We start from the raw sequence: 22,735 nt of genomic DNA, 5'->3' as shown, positions 1-22,735 counted from the left end.
GAGGCTAGAGAGATGCTTCTGCCTTTGTCATTTAGTTTTTAATGATCCCATTTATGTTACTTGGCCCCTCATGAACTCAACTGTAGTTTTGAAAATACTGTACTTTAATAAATGAAATGCAGATGAGATGTCTATATTTAATAGAGAAGTGGTTATCAGAAGTCCCAGGGTGATGAAGCTGGCTGCATAAGTGTTGCTTCTATAGCTTATTGAAAATAATAATATATTTATAACTGAGGAGAGAGGGTTCAATTCTGAATCTGAATCAGATTCAATTTTGAATCTGAATCAGAGGCCTATAAATATGCATTTTAAAGAAGCTCCCTCAAAATCTGAAACATAGCTAAGCTGAGAACCCTTAACTAGAGTAAAGCTTGTGAGATGTGCTAGGAATAATTCTTGGATGGTGTGATGGTTAACACTCAGTATCAACTTGATTGGATTGAAGGATGCAAAGTATTGAACCTGAGTGTGTCTGAGAGTGCTGCCAAAGGAGATTAACATTTGAGTCAGTGGGCTGGGAAAGGCAGACTCACCCTTAATCTGGGTGGGCACAATCTAATCAGCTGCCAGTGTTGCCAAGATATGAAGCAGGAAGAACACCAAGAAAAGACTAGACCGGCTTAGTCTCCCAGTCTACCTCTTTCTCCTGTGCCAGATGCTTCCTGCCCTTGAGCATCCGACTCCAGATTCTTCAGCTTCGGGACTCAAACTGCTTTTCTTGCTCCTCAGTTGGCAGGCAGCCTATTGTGGGTCACTGTGATTGTGTGAGTTAATACTACTTAATAAACTCCCATTATATATATATGTAATATACATATATATTTCCTATTAGTCCTGTCTCTCTAGAAAACCCTGACTAATACAGATGGCCCCCAGATTCTTACCCCTAAAATGCTCCTTGGCTGCGGACTGGACTTGTGGCAGTTGTGGATTTCACTCCTGTGATGAGATTCTATCAGATGACAAAAGTGGAGGGATTATGTGGCTGTCATCTGCCAAATCAGTCAATTTTGAGTTAATCAGTTTGAAGGATATTATACTGGGTGGCCAGACTTGATCAGGTGGGAGCTCCTACAAAGTATCAGAGGTTCAAGCTGGGACAGATTCTCCCATGCTTTTGGAAGAGGGAAGCTGCCCTGTGGAGATGGTTGCATACCCAAGTCCTCCAGGAGGCGGCCACTAGGAACCTGGAGCAGCCCTTGGCCAGCACGCAGCAAGAATGTGGGGACCTCGGTCCTAGAAATGCAAAGAACCGGATTCTGCCACAAACCTAAGCAAGTTTGGTAGAACCGCAGAGTTCCAGATGCGAACACAGCCTGAATGACACTATAATTGTAGCCTTGTGAGACTGTGCATAGAATCAATCTGCATATGTCGTGCCTGCACTTCTAACTATGGAAACCATGAGGAAACAAAGGAGTACTGTTTTAAATGACTAAGTTTGTTACATGTTTTTATGCAACAATAGATAACCAATACACGAGTTAAGTCTTATGCCTCACTCTGTTATTACTGTATCCCCACATGTCATGCATGTGATTCCATATTTTTTTAAATTTATATGATAAGGAGTTCAGAATTAGATATTGTGTCAAAATAACGTTAATTGCACTGGAATAATTATCATATCATTAAGTGCTTTCACAGGTTGTTTCCTTAGTTATTTTATGTGAAATAATTTTAGACTAATCTGTTTTTCTCCATTTATTTATTATTTTATATAGATGTATTTGATGGATTTTATCTATGAAATAATAAATATACATTAAGCCTCTTGAATTAAAAAATAAATGTAACCTTGTACCACAGGACCAATATTGAGGTGTGAAAGTAGGAACATTAGTTAAAGAACAACATGCTATCCTCACTGAGGCTGGTCTACTCCTGGTCTCTATAGCCACAGAGGTGAGCAGACATTAGAACTAGAATACAATGTTCAAAGTACCACTCTTACAGCCCCAGGTGCAAATATGAAGAGCAAAGAGGGAAAGGAAGCTCGATGAGTCTAGCTAGATGGTTCTTCTGTTTACATATTTACCACCCTCAATTCCACGATTACCCATTTATTTTCACTTCATTATTATTTTTTTACAGATGGGGTCTCACTCTGTCACCCAGACTGGAGTGCAGTGGGTGCAACACTCAGTGCGTAACTCACTGCAGCCTCTAACTCCTTGGCTCCAGTGATCCTCTTGCCTCAACCGCCCAAGTAGCTGGGATTACAAGTGCAAGCCACAAAACTCAGCTCCTAATTGGGACCTCTGCAGAGGCTTTAATGTAACACCATGAGGGAAATGAAGAAATCAAATAAAAACCTCAAACCAAAACACAGACAGTCCAAAGAAGAGTTCACTACAGCTAATGAAGTAAATAAAAATCTAAAAATGGTAGGTTAATCAATGTATTACTTAACAAGGAACTAGAAGAAAGGAGAGATTTTAAGTTTCTATCAAACCGGAATATATGAGGCAAATAAGAAATACCAGGGGCTCTTGCCACACCCTGTCCTTCCCAGTTCTGAGCTCCCTAAGAGTGGGCCGTCTTCTCTCTCCCTTTCTAGGTCTTTATATGTTTTTCTCTATGTGATGTCCAAGATATTAAGTTGCATTTAAGCGGGAGGAAGAAGCAAAACTGCTTCTACTCCAGTTTTCTCAGAGGCAGAAGTCGAACTTCATTTTTGACTTAGGAATTTAACTGGAAAATTTAAGTGTAAAACATAAGAGTATACATGTGAGTTTTAAAAATACATTATTGATGTCAGTTATTCAAAGTGTCTTTTAATATTGATAAATTCATACTGTGTGCCCTATGACGTCTTTTTGTGAAATAAATTATTATTCACTGTAATTATTCAATGAAATTATTGTTCATTGAAAACCCTCAAATACAAGTATCACTGACGAAAACAAATTCAATTGTAAGTGACAAAGATGGAAAAGTGTCAGAAAGAAAATAAATGTTTTAAAACACTCCTCATCTATATAAAAATGTGAAACAATCACTCTGCCTGGCATATTATTTAATAAATTAAATATCTTAGTTGTGATGGGAGTTTCACAGAAATATACATATGATAAAATGACATATACACACAAACGAGTGCACGTGTAACCAAATAACTCTGTGGGTTGTACCAAGGTCAGTTTCCTGCTTTTCATAATCAGGTACTGCAGTTAGGCAAGATGTTAAATTTGGGTGAAGCTGAGTGAAGGGTACACAGCATCTCTCTGTATGTTTCTTTGCAACTTCCTAGAAATTATAACTAATTAAAATCTTAAAAGTTTCTTAATGTGGGGAAAAGAAAGAGAGATCAGACTGTTACTGTGTCTATATAGAAAGAAGTAGACATAAGAGACTCCATTTTGTTCTGTATTTGAGATGCTGTTAATCTGTGACCCTACCCTCAACCTTGTCCTTGCAAAAGACATGTGCTATGGTGACTCAAGGTTTAAAGGATTTTGGGCTGTGCAGGGTGTGCTTTGTTAAACAAGTGCCTGAAGGTAGCTTGCTGGTTAAAAGTCATCACCATTCTCTTAATCTCAAGCACCCAGGGACAGTATACTGCCAAAGGTCGCAGGGACCTCTGCCTAGGAAAGCTAGGTATTGTCCAAGGTTTCTCCCCATGTGATAGTCTGAAGTACGGCCTCGTGGGAAGGGAAAGACCTAATCGTCCCCCAGCCTGACACCTGTGAAAGGTCTGTGCTCCAGGACTAGTACAAGAGGAAAGAAGGCCTTTTGGCAGTTGAGATAGAGAACAGCATCTGTCACCTGCCCCTCCCTGGGCAATGGAACATCTGGGTGTAAAACCCGATTGTATGGCCGGGCGCGGTGGCTCAAGCCTGTAATCCCAGCACTTTGGGAGGACGAGATGGGCGGATCACGAGGTCAGGCGATCGAAACCATCCTTGCTAACCCGGTGAAACCCGTCTCTACTAAAAAATACAAAAAAACTAGCCGGGCGAGGTGGCGGGCACCTGTAGTCCCAGCGGCTCGGGAGGCTGAGGCCGGAGAATGGCGTGAACCTGGGAGGTGGAGCTTGCAGTGAGCTGAGATCCGGCCACTGCACTCCAGCCTGGGCGACAGAGCGAGACTCCGTCTCAAAAAAAAAAAAAAAAACCCTGATTGTATGTTCTGTTTACTGAGAAAGGAGAAAACCGCCTTAGGGCGAAAGGTAGGACTTGCTAGCGCAATGCTGCTCTTTATGCACTAAAAAGGTTTATAGAGATGTTTGCATATGCATATTAAGGCACAGCACTTTTCCTTAAACTTACGTCACAGAGATCCTTATTCACATGTCTTACTGCTGACCTTCTCCCTATGATGATCCTATTACCCTGCCATTTCCCTTTTTCTAAGATGGTAAAGATAATGATCAATAAATACTGAGGGAACTCAGAGGCTGGTGCCGGCGCGGGTCCTCTGTATGCTGAGCGCCGGTCCCCTGGGCCCACTTTTTCTTTCTCTATACTTTGTCTCTGTGTCTCATTTCTTTTCTTAATGTTCCACCTAACGAGAAATGCCCACAGGTGTGCAGGGGCAGGGTAATAGGATCATCGTCCACCCCTTCACTTAAAAAGTAAAGGAAATGTTGAATATAACTTCAAATAGTGTTATCTCTTAAAGGAAAATAGAATAAAATACAAATATAGTAAAAATCACGTGTACTACAGTTGTCATGCTCCACTTCTTACATTGGGTAATAGATTCACAGATTCTTATGGTATTAATATGCTTTATAACATATATATACACACACAGACACATATATATATACACACACACATGCATATACATGTATACACATACATATGTGTTAAGGTTTTGTTTTTGTCAACTATTATACTAAAGTAAAACAAGAAAAATGCATCTTATACTGTATCTTCTGTTTATGTATTTTTGTGTGCATATCTTCAGATGAGAGGTACATATTTTCTTTCCTTTACTGTTAGACAAAAAAAAAATTGTTCCTTAATGGCAGTAATAAAAGGAATGGGATGACTTGGTCTTAATAATACATCTACAATTTGTGGCCTTATTTACATTTGATTGTCTTTATGTTAACAATGTAAAGTGGTTTGTGTTTGTATGAAGTATGTAGCAATAGAATTAGTAGTTGGGAATTATAATTTTTCACAAATATGATCCTTCCTAAAGATGTGTAGATTTTTTTCAGGAAGTTGGGAAATATTAAACATTTTAGAAAAAAGTTACTAAATCATTTAACTTGCTTAAGTTTTATTATACAAATTAAAGGAATTGTAATTAAATTATATTTTTATATTTTAATAAGAGAAAGCACAAGAAGTAGCCACATAACATCAAAAGTTAAAATTTAGATTCCTTCATTAAGTAATCATGTATTTTATAACAATATTTATCTAAGGTAATTTTTAAATTATTAGAAAAAATGATATGCAAACTAATTAATGGCTTTTCTAAATCTCTCTCAAAATAATACTTGAGTGAAACAAATTTTCTTTCTTTCTTCCTTCCTTCCCTTCCCTTCCTTCCTTCCTTCCTTCCTTCCTTCCTTCCTTCCTTCCTTCCTTCCTTCCTTCCTTCCTTCCTTCCTTCCTTCCTTCCTTCCTTCTTTTTTGAGATAGAATCTTGCAAACTTGCCCAGGCTGGGGTACAGTGGTATGATCATGACTCACTACAACCTCAACCTGCCAGGCTGACAGGATCCTCCCATTTCAGCTTCCTGAATAGCTGGGAATAGCTGGGACTACAGACGCATGCCACCATGTTTGGCCAACTTTTGTATTTTGTGGGTTTTTTTTTTTAGAGAGGAGGTTTTGTTCTGTTGCTCAGGCTGATCTCAAACTCATAGGCTTAAGCAATCTGCCTGCCGAGGCCTCAAAAAGTGCTGGGATTATAGGCATGACCCACCATGCTTGGCCAAATATACTTTCTTATCAGGACTATTACATATAATCACGGTCCAGAGAGGTCAATGTTATTTGAAGGAATGTGATATGAGAGGTTTTATATATACTAGATTTAATACTTGAGTGACATATGGGAAAAGTTGGTTTAGAAACAGACTCTTTTGCTTTCCTAATTTCAAAGATATTTTTATTTAGCATAATTGGATGGCATTTAAGTTACAATGCATCTTCAGGTTCAACTCGTAATGCCCATTGGTTATATGACAAATGTATATATAGACATATATCTTGATATTTTTAGGAAATACTAAGGTTTTCCAATGTAGGGTTTCTGTAATGATCTGAAAATTATAGTTGTAAATCACTGAAAAAGGAAAATAAAAATGACATGGCCATAATGGAAGCAATTTTCAAGCAGATAATATGCAGAACATGGTAGATGAGTGTCCCTGGCTGAGGATGATGTAAATTAATTGCTTCACTTACTTAAATTAAGCAATATTAAGTCAATTGTACTGTTTCTAGATATAAAAGCTCTATTTGGAGATGAGTACAAGGATGAAAAAACTCTACAGCAAACATCAGTATACAGGACACAAAATAATTTTTGGATACACTTTGACATTTTCTTGATTCTTGCTTGAATAAATCACTACTTGCAAAAATGATTTCTGTACATCCATACATCAGTTTGCTAAAGCCTCATTCCTGTCACTGACTGCACTGTGATACAGAAAATTAATCTTTTCTTCACTCAGACAACTTGCTAGAGCAAGGTAAATGGGAATCTCTGGCTGGGGATGGAGACTAAACTTTAAGTTAAATTGACCAAACTTAATTAAATCGAGCAATATTAAGCCAATTGCTCTCTTTTCAGTAAGCAAAGCTATGCCTGTGAAGCTCATCAAAGCAGAACTCAACACTGCTCTGTCCAATATTATAAACACCTGACACCAAACTCAACATTTGTGTGTGTGTGTGGGGGAGACAAAAGATTATTTTTATTGCTGAGGAGGGGAAAGCATAGTTTCTATGGATTAGAGTCACTATTGTCTTAATTTATGACATACATAAAATATGCTAAAAGCAAATTTGAAAACCTATAAATAAGGGATGGCTTATTCTTTGACCAGAATGTTTAGAGTAATATTCAAAAGAATGAACTTTATCTTCTGATGTTGTATAGTCATACCATTTAATAAAGCCATGGAGCATAATAAGTATTTAGCAATAGAATTCATAGTTGGAGATAATATTTTTTTCCAAACAGTTTCCAAACTGTTGACATAAGGGTTGCATATTTTGAAGAGTTACTTCTATTTACACATTCACCGCATGTTTGAGTGTATATTAGGGACCTTGTACTCTTCTAGGGTCTGTGAATGTAGCAGGGAAAGAAAACAAGGGACAAATAGATAAGCGAAATTTATATTATGACATGTAATATTTTGTATGCACAAAGAGAGTTGCAACCAAATATCCCCTAGTAATTTAAAATGTGTTCACTAAAAATTATCTACTTAAAAACCTATCTACTTTTAAATATCTTTTGATTTTGAAGAACCAAACTATCATTTCAGATTGTCTGATAGAGCTTTAAATGAATAAGCACCAGCTTTAAATGAATAAGAAGGTTTCTGGTGTCATCCACTGTTCGTGCTTGTCAATGGAGAATTGCCAGTTCTGTGGAAAAAAGCAATCCCCTTTCAGAATTTCATACTGGAACAGAACATGTTCATATGTGAAGTTCTTTGTACTGTGCATCATGCTGTACCAGCCATGGCAAAGCATCTGAATAGCAGCAGAGCAAAGTTCTGTTCTCCTTAACCATTTCAGACAAGCATTGTGAAAAATCAGCTTTCTGTTCATTTTTACTTCTGACCATAGTTTAAGCATATTGAGCAGGCCCATGATGATAGAAAAAAAAAAAAAAAAAAAACACCTGTGTCTTTCTATCAAGGTCTCTGAGATCAATGGGAACATTAAAATGGAAGAGAGACAAGAGGAAAAAGCAAACGCAAGAGGTAGATCAAACCCGTAGATTTTAGTCTGTCAGTTCAATAATTTGCAGTACTAAAGGCAGCAATTGTAAAGATGTAGTCATTATCTTGAAAAGGTAGGATCCAACATAAGTGATTTTTTTGAATTCTTAAACTTGTCAGTTTGCATTTAGAATTTTAAACTACAATTTAAATAATCTATTATAAAAGCAAATTAATTTTACTAAAAAAATTCCTGGGCCGAGTGCGGTGGCTCATGCCTGTAATCCAGCACTTTGGAAGGCGAAGGCGGGAGGATCATGAGGTCAGAAGATCGAGACCATCCTGGCCAACATAGTGAAATCCCGTCTCTACTAAAAATGCACAAATTAGCTGGGCGTGGTGTCGTACGCCTGAAGTCCCAGCTACTCGGGGGACTGAGGCAGGTGAATCACTTGAACCCAGGAGGCGGAGGTTGCAGTGAGCCGAGATGGCGCCACTGCACTCCCACCTGGCGCAGAAGCAAGACTCCGTCAAAAAAATAAAATCAAATAAACCTAAAGAGAAATTTGTAATACTAAGTCTATTAAAAAAACTTGAAATTCTAACTGGAAGACCTAAATTTTGGAAAAATTATATTTTGGAATTCTCAGAAGCAACAGTAAAAGGGACACAGATAAGTCGTCTTCTAATCAATAGGTTATAGGTTATGATTAAGTAGAATTTTTCGAAATTCAAAACTAGAGAATATGGGACTTAGTTTCTGTGGATGAAACGAGTCCGTCTCAATAAAGGGCAGTGGAATAACTGGCTGAGTCGAGGAGAGTTGCTTTCTTTCCAGTTGATGGAATCTACAGAGTTGAGAGACCAGAAAGGGCCTTCCCTGGAGGGTGAAGGGAGAGGCCTCTCTTCTGAAGAGTTAACTGGGACCTAGGGTATGGAAGCAGGTAGTTAGCAACTCTATGAGAAAAGACTGGAACCATGAATCCTGGAAACAGCCACATGACACCAGATGCCATCCCCTTCCGTTTGCCCTGAGCCCTTAGAAAGGCTTCCTAAAGATTTCATGGTCATCTCTGCTGTGCCTTGTTGTAGAATATGCGAGAAAGTTTCTGGGTCCAGGCTCCCATGAGGCAGTAAGAGGAGCATGCTCTGAATCTGGGATAGCCGGGGCATGTTAACCTCCAGGAACAGCAGCGGGGGCAGATGACAGGAGCAGAACACGTCACTACATAATCAGCAGGAATGGCCAGGCTGATGTCAATCAGGACAGAGGATTCAGCTTCACATATGTGATGTAAATACCCCTTCCTATCCTGATGTCCTAGATTAGATAGCGCCTCAGCGGGAGATCCAGCGGGCTAACAAAGGGAAGCATGATGGAGGATGAAGTCTTGCTAGGGACTGGTGCTTTTTGTTGTTGTTGTTGTTGTTGAGATGGAGTCTTGCTCTGTCGCCCAGGCTGGAGTGCAGTGGCTAGATCTCGGCTCACTGCAAGCTCCTCCTCCCGGGTTCACGCCATTCTCCTGCCTCAGCCTCCGGAGTAGCTGGGACTACAGGCGCCCGCCACCATGCCCGGCTAATTTTTTTGTATTTTTAGTAGAGACAGGGTTTCACCGTGTTAGCCAGGATGGTCTGGATCTCCTGTCCTCGTGATTCCTCCTCCTGGGCCTCCCAAAGTGCTGGGATTACAGGCATGAGCCACTGCACCCAGCTGGGCCTTAATCTTTTTTTTTTTTTTTTTTTTTTTTTTTTTTTTTGTTACAGAGTCTCTCTCTGTCACCCAGGCTGGAGTGCAGTGGCGCAATCTCGGCTCACTGCAAGCTCCGCCTCCTGGATTCACGCCATTCTCCTGCCTCAGCCTCCCGAGTAGCTGGGACTACAGGAACCCGCTTCCACGCCCAGCTGATTTTCTGTATTTTTAGTAGAGACGGGGTTTCACCATGTTAGCCAGGATGTTCTCCATCTCCTGACCTCGCGATACGCCTGCCTTGATCTCCCAAAGTGCTGGGATTACGGGCTTGAGCAACCGCGCGTGGCCGGTGCTTTCTTAAAGCCAGTGGGCTGCAGGGTTCACTCTGGGCAACCTCACTTGCCCATTGGCTTGGTGACACTATTTTCCTGCTCTCAGGTTATTCACAGAGCTGCTCTGACAAGAACCAGGGTGACTAATTCTATCTCACTTCCTTATTTTGTCCTCCCAAGCAAGTGGCAGTCAAGTCAAGCTCTCCACCTTCCCTGTCACTGTACAATTCAATTCAACCACAAATCACACAGCATTTCTTCTGCCTCTCACTCTTCCTCCTTCCTCTTCTCTTTCTCTTTCCCTAAATATTATTCCCCTCTCTTTCATTCTTATAAAAGCAGTTTGGGCCAGGTTGTGAAGGATTTTGAATGCTTGTCTAAGATTATATGCTTTACTAATGCAGAATAGGGAATGAATGTGTTTTTTTAAAGACAATTATCTTTTAACCTAATTTGTGGTCTCTCCTTTTGCCCCTTAAATATTGCTGCTACCCAGGATGTTTTGATTCGGTGTTTCATTTTTGTTTTCTTTTTCTTTTTCTTTTTCTTTTTTTTTTTTTGTTTTTTTCTGATTCTTCCATACATTTTTTTGTGGGAATGCTCTCCTCACTAGATTAGGGCTTTCAAATCTATAATTACCTCAAGTACTCAAGGGCCAATCACTGATTCTATCTTTAGGCCAGAGGTTTCTCTGAACTCCAGATACACATATACAACACACAACACATATACCACAAACTCTCAGGTCCTCTTGGAAAGTCCCTAGAATCAGCACATTGACACTGAAAGTTAGCCTTTCCCCACAAAGACATGCCTGTCTTCCCATATAATCTGTTAATCGTATCATCACAACTCCCACGCCCCAAGCCACGAAACTGAACTTCATATTTGATTTCTTCCTTCGCTTTGTCCCCATACAATCAGTGGGTCAAGTTCTACTAAAATCTCCAAATAATTTCCCAACTGTATACTTTCCTTAAGTCTTTCTACCTTATTTAGCTTATCCTGTTATTTTTTTTGCTTAGATTTCCATAATCATGAAAAACTGATTATATAGTGTTCCATACAAAATCTCTGATTTGTTCTATGCGCTGCTGCTGAAGTCATCTTTTTGAAACATAAACTTTCAGCTTATATGATCATATGATCATGCGACTCTTCAGCAATAAGTTCTTTCATGGATCATCATCATCTTCAGGACACAATAAGTATCATTTAGAATAATATTCACTGTCCTTAATGATCTATCTGTAAGTCTTGACATTACAATATCATCTTCTGTATTTTACTATTCCAAAGTCACTGCCATTCTCTAAGTATGAAATCCTCTCTTTGCAGCAGTGGTCCCTCTCATTGGTAGCTGCATCTGCCTGAACTCCCCTTTCCCCACACTTCTCAGACTCCTACGCTTCTTCCAGACTTGTGTCCAGTTGTTTTCAAAACTCCTCTAGAAAGTACCCTACAGTCTATGTTCTATGCCCAAGTTCTGTGCTCCCAAAAGAGTACTACAGCTATTCTGTGTTTCTGCAAGAGTTCAGTGAGTATCAAATAAACTGATATGAGTATGTCTTCAGGTTCAAAATCCATAGGATACATTATAAGGCAATAATTAGCTATACATAGTGTTTCTAAGGAAGATTTCAGAAATATATTATGACTCAGAGAGATCACAAATCACATGACTTGTTATTCAGGGAGATTTACTAACACACTATGTTTTTTTATTTACATTTTATTCACAATGAAATGTAAATCTTAGAAGCCATCCTAGTGGCGATATAAAATGAAAGCACAAAAAAGCAAAAGCATGTCCATGCTTCTAAGTGATGAGGACTAATCTTGAGCAATCCATATGACCCTTTAAGAAAACTGAGAGGTTTTCTTCTTGGAAAGAGGTAATTCTTTCAAAGCAATAGCATTTTCCTTTTCAAATTCATCTCAAAAGTCAACAAAAGGTTACCAGTTACCATTAGAATAGATATTGTTTATATCACCCCTTTAACACAAAAATTTCAGATATTATTGAAAGTCAATTTGCTGTAACCACATTTATGTGTCAGAAATTGTATTCAATTCCATAAGGCTCCAGGTGAGTATTATCTAGAAATAGTTCTTCCAACCCTAAAGATCAGTAAATTTTTCTCAGAAGATGAGGCACAAACTGCGTAGAAAATTAAGTGCAATGCCCAAGAGCATGTCCTCCTTTTATTAGAAAACCAACAAACACATTACTCAATATAAACATGCAGAGTTTGCTACTGTTTTCTTGTTCTGAATTAAAATTGCTCCCAGTTGATTCCTCACTTTAAGTCTAGCAGGTAAGGGCCCAACTTAGCTAATTGGGCATATTTTTCAATAGGAGAGGGAGCTGCAGGTGGATTCTGGTTTAATTCTTGGTTTAATTTCTTTGTCTACTTTGCTGGTGGTATTCCAGAACAGATAATTAAGGTTTTTGAACTGTGATCCCCTCTCATATATAATGGAACCTGTAAGTTCCATTATATATAGAACCAAATGAATAAGGACAGAATGAGAGGATGCCTGTGAACACGCCATAGAAACACTAAGCTCAGCTACTGAATACAATTGCTAGGAGAATCAAATACTCAAGTACACACATATGACTTTAAGTTTCATTGAAGCTGCAAAATAATCACTGCTATTTTATTTCCTTTTATGATACACGTGTCAAATAGTGAAAATATTCTCTGTATAAACATTATAAAATAGTGAAGACTCACATTTTACTTTTTCCGTTGACCAAAATCTCATTGAGATTACAGTAAAGAGACTAGAAAAACACAAATTAATAATTACAAAGAACAGGAGAGGACATAAAAATGTTTTGGAAGTTTAAAATCAGATGTGTGATGAGTAACTTGCTTACAAGGCTAATGCCTAAACCTGTGCTAAGCCAGCAGTAGGCAAAGAATAGGAATAAGATAATTTATATTGCAGAATTTTGGTAAAACTGGGAAATATAAAATTTAGATGTTTGAAAGTATTACCTCAAAGCTGGAGGCATCACGCTACCTGACTTCAAACTATACTACAAGGCTACAGTAACCAAAACAGCATGGTACTGGTACCAAAACAGAGATATAGACCAATGGAACAGAACAGAGTCCTCAGAAATAATACCACACATCTACAGCCATCTAATCTTTGACAAACCTGAGAGAAACAAGAAATGGGGAAAGGATTCCCTATTTAATAAATGGTGCTGGGAAAATTGGCTAACCATAAGTAGAAAGCTGAAACTGGATCCTTTCCTTACTCCTTATACGAAAATTAATTCAAGATGGATTAGAGACTTAAATGTTAGACCTAATACCATAAAAATCCTAGAGGAAAACCTAGGTAGTACCATTCAGGACATAGGCATGGGCAAAGACTTCATGTCTAAAACACCAAAAGCAACGGCAGCAAAAGCCAAAATTGACAAATGGGATCTCATTAAACTAAAGAGCTTCTGCACAGCAAAAGAAACTACCATCAGAGTGAACAGGCAACCTACAGAATGGGAGAAAATTTTTGCAATCTACTCATCTGACAAAGGGCTAATATCCAGAACCTACAAAGAACTCAAACAAATTTACAAGAAAAAAACAAACAACCCCATCCAAAAGTGGGCAAAGGATATGAACAGACATTTCTCAAAAGAAGACATTCCTACAGCCAACAGACACATGAAAAAATGCTCATCATCACTGGCCATCAGAGAAATGCAAATCAAAACCACAATGAGATACCATCTCACACCAGTTAGAATGGCGATCATTCAAAAGTCAGGAAACAACAGGTGCTGGAGAGGATGTGGAGAAATAGGAACACTTTTACACTGTTGGTGGGATTGTAAACTAGTTCAACCATTATAGAAAACAGTATGGCGATTCCTCAAGGATCTAGAACTAGATGTACCATATGACCCAGCCATCCCATTACTGGGTATATACCCAAAGGATTATAAATTATGCTGCTATAAAGACACATGCACACGTATGTTTATTGCAGCACTATTCACAATAGCAAAGACTTGGAATCAACCCAAATGTCCATCAGTGACAGATTGGATTAAGAAAATGTGGCACATATACACCATGGAATACTATGCAGCCATAAAAAAGGATGAGTTTGTGTCCTTTGTAGGGACATGGATGCAGCTGGAAACCATCATTCTTAGCAAACTATCACAAGAACAGAAAACCAAACACCGCATGTTCTCACTCATAGGTGGGAACTGAACAATGAGATCACTTGGACTCGGGAAGGGGAACATCACACACTGGGGCCTATCATGGGGAGGGGGGAGGGGGGAGGGATTGCATTGGGAGTTATACCTGATGTAAATGACGAGTTGATGGGTGCAGCACACCAACATGGCACAAGTATACATATGTAACAAACCTGCACGTTGTGCACATGTACCCTACAATTTAAAGCATAATAATAATAAATAAATTTAAAAAAAAAAGAAAACAAAAAAACAAACAAACAAACAAAAAAAGAAAGTATTACCTCAAGTGAACAGAAAATAAGACTGGTTTATAGGATACGTAAAGAGTTTAGTAACAAACTCATAGAACATAACTGCAACCAACTACAAGTGAAAAAAAGGAATATTTAAAATAGTCAAAAACCTTCTAAAAGTCAATAAAGAAAAAAGTCAAATAATCTAATATAAAAATGGACCCAAGACAAGAACAAGCATTTTAGAGGAGAAAAAACCCAAACGGCCGGTCATCATCAAAAAACACTCAACGCCCACTAACAGTTATCAGGCAAAGGCACATTCTGTTCACAGTATGTTATTCGACCATCAAATTAAAAACAAATGCAGACAATAAATGCTTGAGACTAAGAGTAGCAACTGGTTTGTAAACTCTAGTAGGAACATTAATTGGTACAATAATTGTGGAAAATAGTCTAGTATTATTTATTAAAGTTAAAGGTGTCCATATCCAAGGTCTCAGCGATTCTATCACCAGATATATACCCTTAAAAACCAAAAATCCTCTTACACATGTGCATCGAGGCATACCAGAATGTCTGTTCACCAAAGCATCTTTATCATAGCAAAAAATTGAATCAATTAAAAGTTATGTTGATGTAATAAAGAATAAAGAAACAAATTGTGCAGTGTTATTGCAACGGAAGGTTGATTACAACGGAGAAAAAGAATAAACTCCAGCTACATAAATCAACATGGAAATCTAGGAAAATGTCTGTAGGTATTCAATAATTACATAGTTGAAAAATTAACAAACTTTGATTTCCTATTTCACATTTAAAATTGGTTTTCTTAAATTGAAGTTAATACTATTACCCTGTTATTCTAAATAGAAGTCCTGTTTGTGCTCCATGATCATAGGCATAGCATCCACTGAGTATTGTCAATCCCTGGAGACTCTGTCCAGTGCTCTCTGATGGCCGTCTTCCTACACTTAAAAAGTATTGAGAACACACCCAAGAAGCTACTTTATACATGGGTACAATCTGTTTTTTATTTCCTAAGAGACAACCTAAAAATAAGACTATATATGTGAAAGATGAATAGATTTCATATAAATTCAAGAATTTTCTAAAATTCCAGCCATGTGACATTAAAATATCAAGAAAGCCTTGGATATCATGGATCTACCATAATCTGAACCTGGTAATGGGAAGAGAACCCTTTACTGCTTAATAGAAGAAATGAACCAAAAATGCCTATCCTCATGTCCAAATGGACCAGGTCTCCCAAACTAAGATGATCATGGAATTTGCCACCCAAATAATGTCACTTGGGAGAGTGATAGGAAGAGGTATGAATAATTTGCTAGGACAATAGACATAAGCCAGGAATGCCCTGGGAAAAAGAAAACATACATTTAACTTACCCAAAACTAACAACCGCTTATTGCTTTTGTCTGTCAATGAACATTTCTTTAGAAATTTTTGAAAAAGTTAACTTCTGTCTAGCTTTGGTAACTACTTTTATAACTTTCTCGATCCTATGGATTTATTTTCATTTCTATGAATGTGCAAGACAGGAAAGGTCTCAGTGCTGTAAACAAAGCACCAGTAGCAATCTCAAGGAAGTGTAAATTGTTTTGTTTTCTTGGCTGAATTCTTGAATTTTACCTCCATTTTATGACTTACAATGAAAAGTCCTAAATATTACATTTTTATTTTGGCATCCAGTAATACCCTATCTGCAAGCTCGGGGAAAGCCCATAATTCAACATTTTCTTAAAGGCTTTTGCTGCTGTAATATTTAACCTCCTTCCTTTTTTGGTAAGAAAATAATAATGATGCAAAGAATATGTTTTTAATTGTGTGTTGAATAATATGTATTTTGTGTATACTAATATGTATTTTTATAATCAGATTTACCTTAAAGTATTATCAAGTAATCATTAAATATAAGTTTTTATTGGGGAATAATTTAAACAAAATAAAATACTTATATATGAAGGACACAGTTTGATGAGTTTTAGCAAACCTATATAGCTTTGTAACCACTCCTCTGATCAAGATACAGAACATTTCTATAGCACTCAGGCACAGTCACTCTTCTGATTTTCATCTTCATAGTTTAATTTACCTAGAAAGCAAACAAATTAAATACTACTATAGCTATGTATCTAAATATCTATATACAGACATATAGATTTGTCCATACAGCCATAGATATCAATATCTATTTTTGTCTAGTCGTCCTTGTTTGAGATTCAGCTGTTTTTGCACCAATCAGTATTCCATTCTTTGTATTTATGAGTAGCAAACATTGCATAAATATAAAACCATTTGTTTATCTATTCATTTGATCATGAGAATTTTGTGCAATTTCAATTTAGATATGAAAATCTGCTATGAACACTTGATTTATTCCTCTTGGAAATGGAAATGTTATACCATTTTACATTTCACATAGTGCTTATGAGTTCAGTTGCTCAACATCCTTAACAACACTTGGTATTGCCAGTCTTACTCCTTTTAGTTATTCTAGTGGGTGTGACTTGGTAGCCCAAGATGGTTTAATTTCCACTTACTTGATTAATAATGATGTCAGCGCCTTTTCATGTACTTACTCACAATTTGTACGTCTTCTTTAGTGGCATACCTGGAGTGCTTGATCAGAGCACTTGCCCATTTTTAATGGGCTAATTTGTCTTTTTAGCAATAATTTTTATTATTCTTGATACATCTTGTCCATGGGCAAAACTAGGAAATAATGCCCATATCCCAATCTACATTTTAGGTTATATATTAAACTATATACAGTAATACATATATAACTATATATACATATAGATGTACATTATATATATCAGTCATATATTGATCACTGCATATATTGATTTTTATATTTTGAAGTAATCTTAGATTTCTGGACTAAATCTATGTGGTCAACGTGTATTATCCTTTTATGTATTGCTGAAGGAGAGCTGACAATATTTCATAAAGGATTTTAGCATCCATGATCATAAGTGCTATAGGTCCATAATGTTAATACATTTTCATTTCGCTATAGCACTTGTCAATGTTGGATTCAGGGCTATACTGATTTCATACAACAAATTGGGAATGTCTCCTCTCCTTGCATTTTATGAAAGAGTTTGTATAAGTTTTGCATAATTGTTTCCTGAATTTTTAATAGAGTGGACTAATGAAGCCAACTGTACGTGGGGGTGTTCTGTGTATAGGGGCAAAGGATGTAGTCTTAAGTCTCAATTTCACTTATTTAAACAAAATAAGGCTATTCAGATTTCCTCTTTTTGTATTAATCTTAGCAGATTCTAGTTTTCAATAAAAGTTTTCATTTCATTTACCATTTTTTTCTTTACTGAATAGTGTTTATATTTTTTCCTTTTTACACTTCTATATCTCTAGTATTCGTGGTGATGCTCTGATAAATTGTGATTTTTCTGTTTCTTTTACAATTCTAACCAGTTTTATTTGTTTTATTCATCATTTCAAACAACCAACTTTTGTCTTTATTATTTCTATCTTATGTTGGTTTTCTGTTACCTCTATTGTTTGTTTTCTTTGACTTACCTTGAATTACATTAAATCTTTCTTCAGATGGCCCTATAGAGTGAAAGGCGATATTTTTATCATAAACCTTTTCTTCTTGCTAATATAAAAAATTAAGGCTATACATTTCCCTCTAAGCTTCATCTCACAAATATTTGTTATCTTTAAATTATTTATAGCTTCTAATTTATTTTGTGGTTTCCTGTGCATAGCTTAATTTACAAATATTTGGGAATTTCTAAACATTATAGAATGTTTTATCTCTTATTTAATTCTGTAGTGTCATAACTTAAAATTTTTTGCCTAGCCAAAGGTCACAAATATTTTCTTCCATTATTTTTCTATAACTGTTGTGGTTTTACGTTTTGCATTTGTTCTCTAATACACTTTTAGCTAATTTTTGAATTGTTGATTGAAATTAATTTTGTTTACTGTTGATATCAAATTGTTCTATTACCAGTTGTTTTTAGATGATCCTTTTCTCAATGAATTGCCTTTGCAATTTAGATGAAAACCAACTGATCATGTGAACCTGGGTCTAAATTTGTAGTCTCTATCCTTTTCCTATGATCTCTCTGTGCATTTTTACAACAGGACCATACTGCCTGTAATTAAGGCAGTTTTATTTTGAGCTTTGAAATGCAGCAGTACTACAACTCTGTTTCAAGCATGATGGCAAATTTTGTGTCTATTAATTCATCTGGAGTAAAAGAAAAATCTAATTCTTTCACAAACTATCTTAAAATTATTTCAATTGAATTTTTACTTTGAAATAATTTCATAGTTAGAAAAAAGTTGTAAGTATAGTACACAGAATAACTCTATAACCTACACCCATTTTATTCTAAGTGCAACATAGTACATAACCATTAACAGGTTAACGTTGCCACTTTGCCATGAACTGAACTATAGGCTTTATATTCAGACTTTACCTTTTTTCCACTAATGTCTTCTTTCACTCCAAGATTTTATCCAACACACCACATTGCATTGGGTCATCATGTTTTCTTGGTCTCTTCTAATCGATGGCATTTTTTTCAGGTGTTTTGTTTTCTGTGACCTTGATAGTTGTGATCAGTATAGGCCAGGTGATTTATAGACAGTCTCAATTTTGGTTAGTTCAATACTTCTTCATGATTAGGCTAGGTTTATAGATTTTTGGGAAGAATATCACAGAGGTGAACATCCTTCTTATTTCATTATTTGAGGAAGGTCAGGACTTATTTCTGGTAACATACACCTTGCCCACTTGGTTACAATGGCGCCTGCTGGGTATCTCTATTCTACTTGGACACAGGAAAGGGAGCATCACACACCGGGGCCTATTATGGGGAAGGGGTAGGGGGGAGGGATAGCATTAGGAGAAATACCTAATGTAAATGACGAGTTAATGGGTGCAGCACACCAACATGGCACATGTATACATATGTAACAAACCTGCACGTTGTGTACATGTACCCTAGAACTTAAAGTATAATAAAAATAAAAAAAAATAAAAAATAAAGTTACTATTTCTCACTTTACATAGTTTATTGTTTGAAAGTGAGTCTCTAATTCCAACCCACACTCAAAAGTAGGGATATTCAGCTCCACTTCTTGAAAGGAGGTATATGAACATATATTATTTGGAATTCCCCTGCAAAGAAGTCTCCCCTGTGCCATATATTTATATCCATAATCAATTTTATACCAGTACGAATTCATATTCATGTATGTTTATATTTAATATAGTGCCTATATGTATATACATACTATATAGAAGATATATATACACACACACACACACACGCTATGTTATGTATATTCTTGCTCAAATTGTACAAACTTTGGCTGTTGTGAGTTCTTTCAGATTGGGTCCCATGTCCTTTTGATATAACCTCATCTTTATTTAACTTCTATTTTTGCCACTATTCTACTTTCTAGCATTATAATATGCATTACACGTATCCTCTATTTTCCCTGCCTCAAGTAGAGAATCAGCCATTTTTCCAGGAAATCCTGGTTCATTTCGTTAGAGAGTAATATTTGGAAACTGAAGAATGGCAGTGTGTTTATGATTACTGGAATTACAGTGCTTCTAGATCCCATGCATATGCACAGCTAGGGAACACATGCATGTATCCTAACCTGCATGCTCATATAATTTATGTATCCGTCCGCATTTGTTATTGAATTAAACAAATTCATAATACCTCCAGTTGTAATCCAGAACCACGAGCTTCAAAGTCAGTCCCCACCATCCCTCCTGGCTTCTTCCTCTGACAGAGAAAATGCTGAATCAATTTGCTTAAGGTGGCCTCTGCAAGGTTTAGCTATTCCAAAGTCACTCTTTAGAGTAACATATTACCTATATTTTATTACTTATTTGTCAAACCCTAGTGTATTCGTAAAGCGGTTTCAAAATTTCTAACCTCCATTTCTGTAAAAAACGAGTTTCCCAAATCAGGTACAGTGATTAATTCTTTAATTCTATAATTCTTTTGTCTTTAGCTTACCTTACAGTTTCCAGTCAAAGCAGTTCTTTTTCTGATGTTTCTCAAGTCAGCTCTTATTTTTCCCTCACCACCTTCAGTGAAGTTTGTTATACATTTACAATACAGTTTGATTCATTTTTCACAGTCTGCATTCCATTCTGACATTCCCTGGCATCCTGATTGATTTTTTTAATTGACCTGTCTTCAAATCTACTAGATGACTCTTGACAAGTGCATAGAGTCATGTATCTACCACCCAGGTATCATGCAGAAGAATTTTATCACTTTCAAAATTCCCTGTATCCTTGTTACATTCAATCACTCCTGCCTTTGGTTTTAAATACAACATCAAGAGGATATACGGTAAAAAAAAAAGTTTAAAAATTGGACTTCATAAAACTTTAAACTTTTGCTTTGTGAAACACATTGTTAAGAGAATAAGAAGACAACTGTATAGTGAGAGAAAATATTTGCAAATCATATATCTGATAAAGAATTTGTATCCAGAATGTATAAGAAAACTTAAAACTCAACAAGAAAAAAATAAAGAAAAAAAATCATCACAAGACTTTTAACAGACACTTAACTATAGAAGACATATTAATGGCAAATAAGAATATAAATAAATCTAAATTTAAACCACATTGAAAGGCCACTACCTAAGTTTTAGAATGTCTAAAATTAAACAAAACTCTCACAATATCAATGGCTGGCGAGGATGCGGAGGCACAGGAATCCTCACACATTGATTGTTGGTTGCAATATGACATAGCCACTGTGGAAGACAGTTTGGCAGTTTTTTAGATAAGTAAGCCTGCCTTACCGTTCAACTCAGAATTCCCACTTTGTTTTGAATGTTTGTTAGTGTGTTTTTGATTTTATTTTTAGACTGAGTTTCACTCTTGTTGCTCAGGCTGGAGTGCAATGACGTGATCTTGGCTCACTGCAACCTCCCTGTCCCAGGTACAAGCAATTCTCCTGTCTCAGTCTCCCAAGTAGCTCTGATTAAAGGCATGCACCACCACGCCTGGCTAATTTTTCTGTATTTAGTAGAGATGGGGTTTCACCATGTTAGTCAGGGTGGTAACGAACTCCTGACGTCTGGTGATCCACCCATATCAGCCTCCCAAAGTGCTGGGATTACAGGCGTGAGCCACCATACCCAGCCAGCATTCCCACTTTTAAACATTTACCCAAGTAACTTGAAAGCATATTCACACACATACACGACACACACACACACACACACAAACACAAACACAGGTTGGATACTCTTTAGTTGAAATATTTCCTTATCCTCATACAAAATAACATTAAGTATAGGTATTTTATTTTTCTAATTTTCTTTCCAAAGCACCTTAATAAGTTTAACAAAATCATTTATCTATATTTAGCTGTATTTCTACAAGTTTCCACCTAACATTCTATACAAAGATAGTTCAAGTCATCTATATATTTTTATTAGAATTTGAATATGCATATTTTATTTCCCTTTAAATGCATTTAGATTTTATTATTCATAGATATCTAATTATTAAAAAATATATATCTAATTTTAAATTATTTAAATAAGTAAACTGCTACCTTCTAAAATATGTGAAAATACAAACAAAAAGTGCATTTGACAATAAGGAGATTTTTTATTTTGGGACAATCATTTCTGCTTTCCCTAAACTTTGTTGGGTGAGAAAAATATTTCAGTTTGTGTTACTAATCCCTGAAGCAGAGATGTCAGCATGAGTTTCTCTACACCCCCCGGCTCCCCGACAGCCAGGACTTTTTCTGTAAGGCAGTAAATGAAGTCAGGCTTCATCCCTATAGTTTCATCTTGAGTGTCTACAAAAGGGCCCAAAATTCACATTAGTGGGCTTCTTGTTTGACTCTGATCTGCAACCAGGAGTTACTTCATGAGTTTCACATCTATTTTTTTGAATAATAGTTATGTATGAATTAGTCTAAAAGTAAGTATTAAAATATCAAAAATACAGAGTTATTTCCTCTGCAAAGAAGAAAGCAAATAAAACTGAGTCTATAATTCCATCTAGCTATATATATATGTATATAAATTTTTCATATTTATCTGTTTCAAGACTTATTTTAAAATGTGTCTATAGTCATTGTCACCACTAGCTTTCCATGAAGATTCTCCTCAATCCATTTCAATGAGGCTCCCCCTTTTCTCCGAAGACTGCTCTCCTCCAGGTCGCCAGGGCTCTGCCACTGTCACTCCTGGCACCCTCCCTATGTTTGGCATTGCCATCATTCCTGAAGCACTGAATCCCCCCAGCATGGGGAGCACCATATGTGACTGGTGTTCCTACCTCATTTGGTGCTGCTTCTCATCTCC

The 22,735-nt window shown here is 36.7% G+C and overlaps 1 protein-coding gene across 3 annotated transcripts in view; it reads right to left on the bottom strand.

The window, feature by feature from the left end:
- Nucleotides 1-22,735, bottom strand: part of SNTG1 (syntrophin gamma 1) — a 906,932-nt gene that overhangs the window by 645,981 nt on the left and 238,216 nt on the right. The gene's annotated exons all lie outside the window — the stretch shown is intronic.

This window comes from Chlorocebus sabaeus, chromosome 8, assembly GCF_047675955.1.
Source record: "Chlorocebus sabaeus isolate Y175 chromosome 8, mChlSab1.0.hap1, whole genome shotgun sequence".
Classification (NCBI taxonomy): domain Eukaryota; kingdom Metazoa; phylum Chordata; class Mammalia; order Primates; family Cercopithecidae; genus Chlorocebus; species Chlorocebus sabaeus.
Note: the sequence above shows the minus strand (reverse complement) of the source record. Positions and strands in the feature narration are given on the sequence as shown.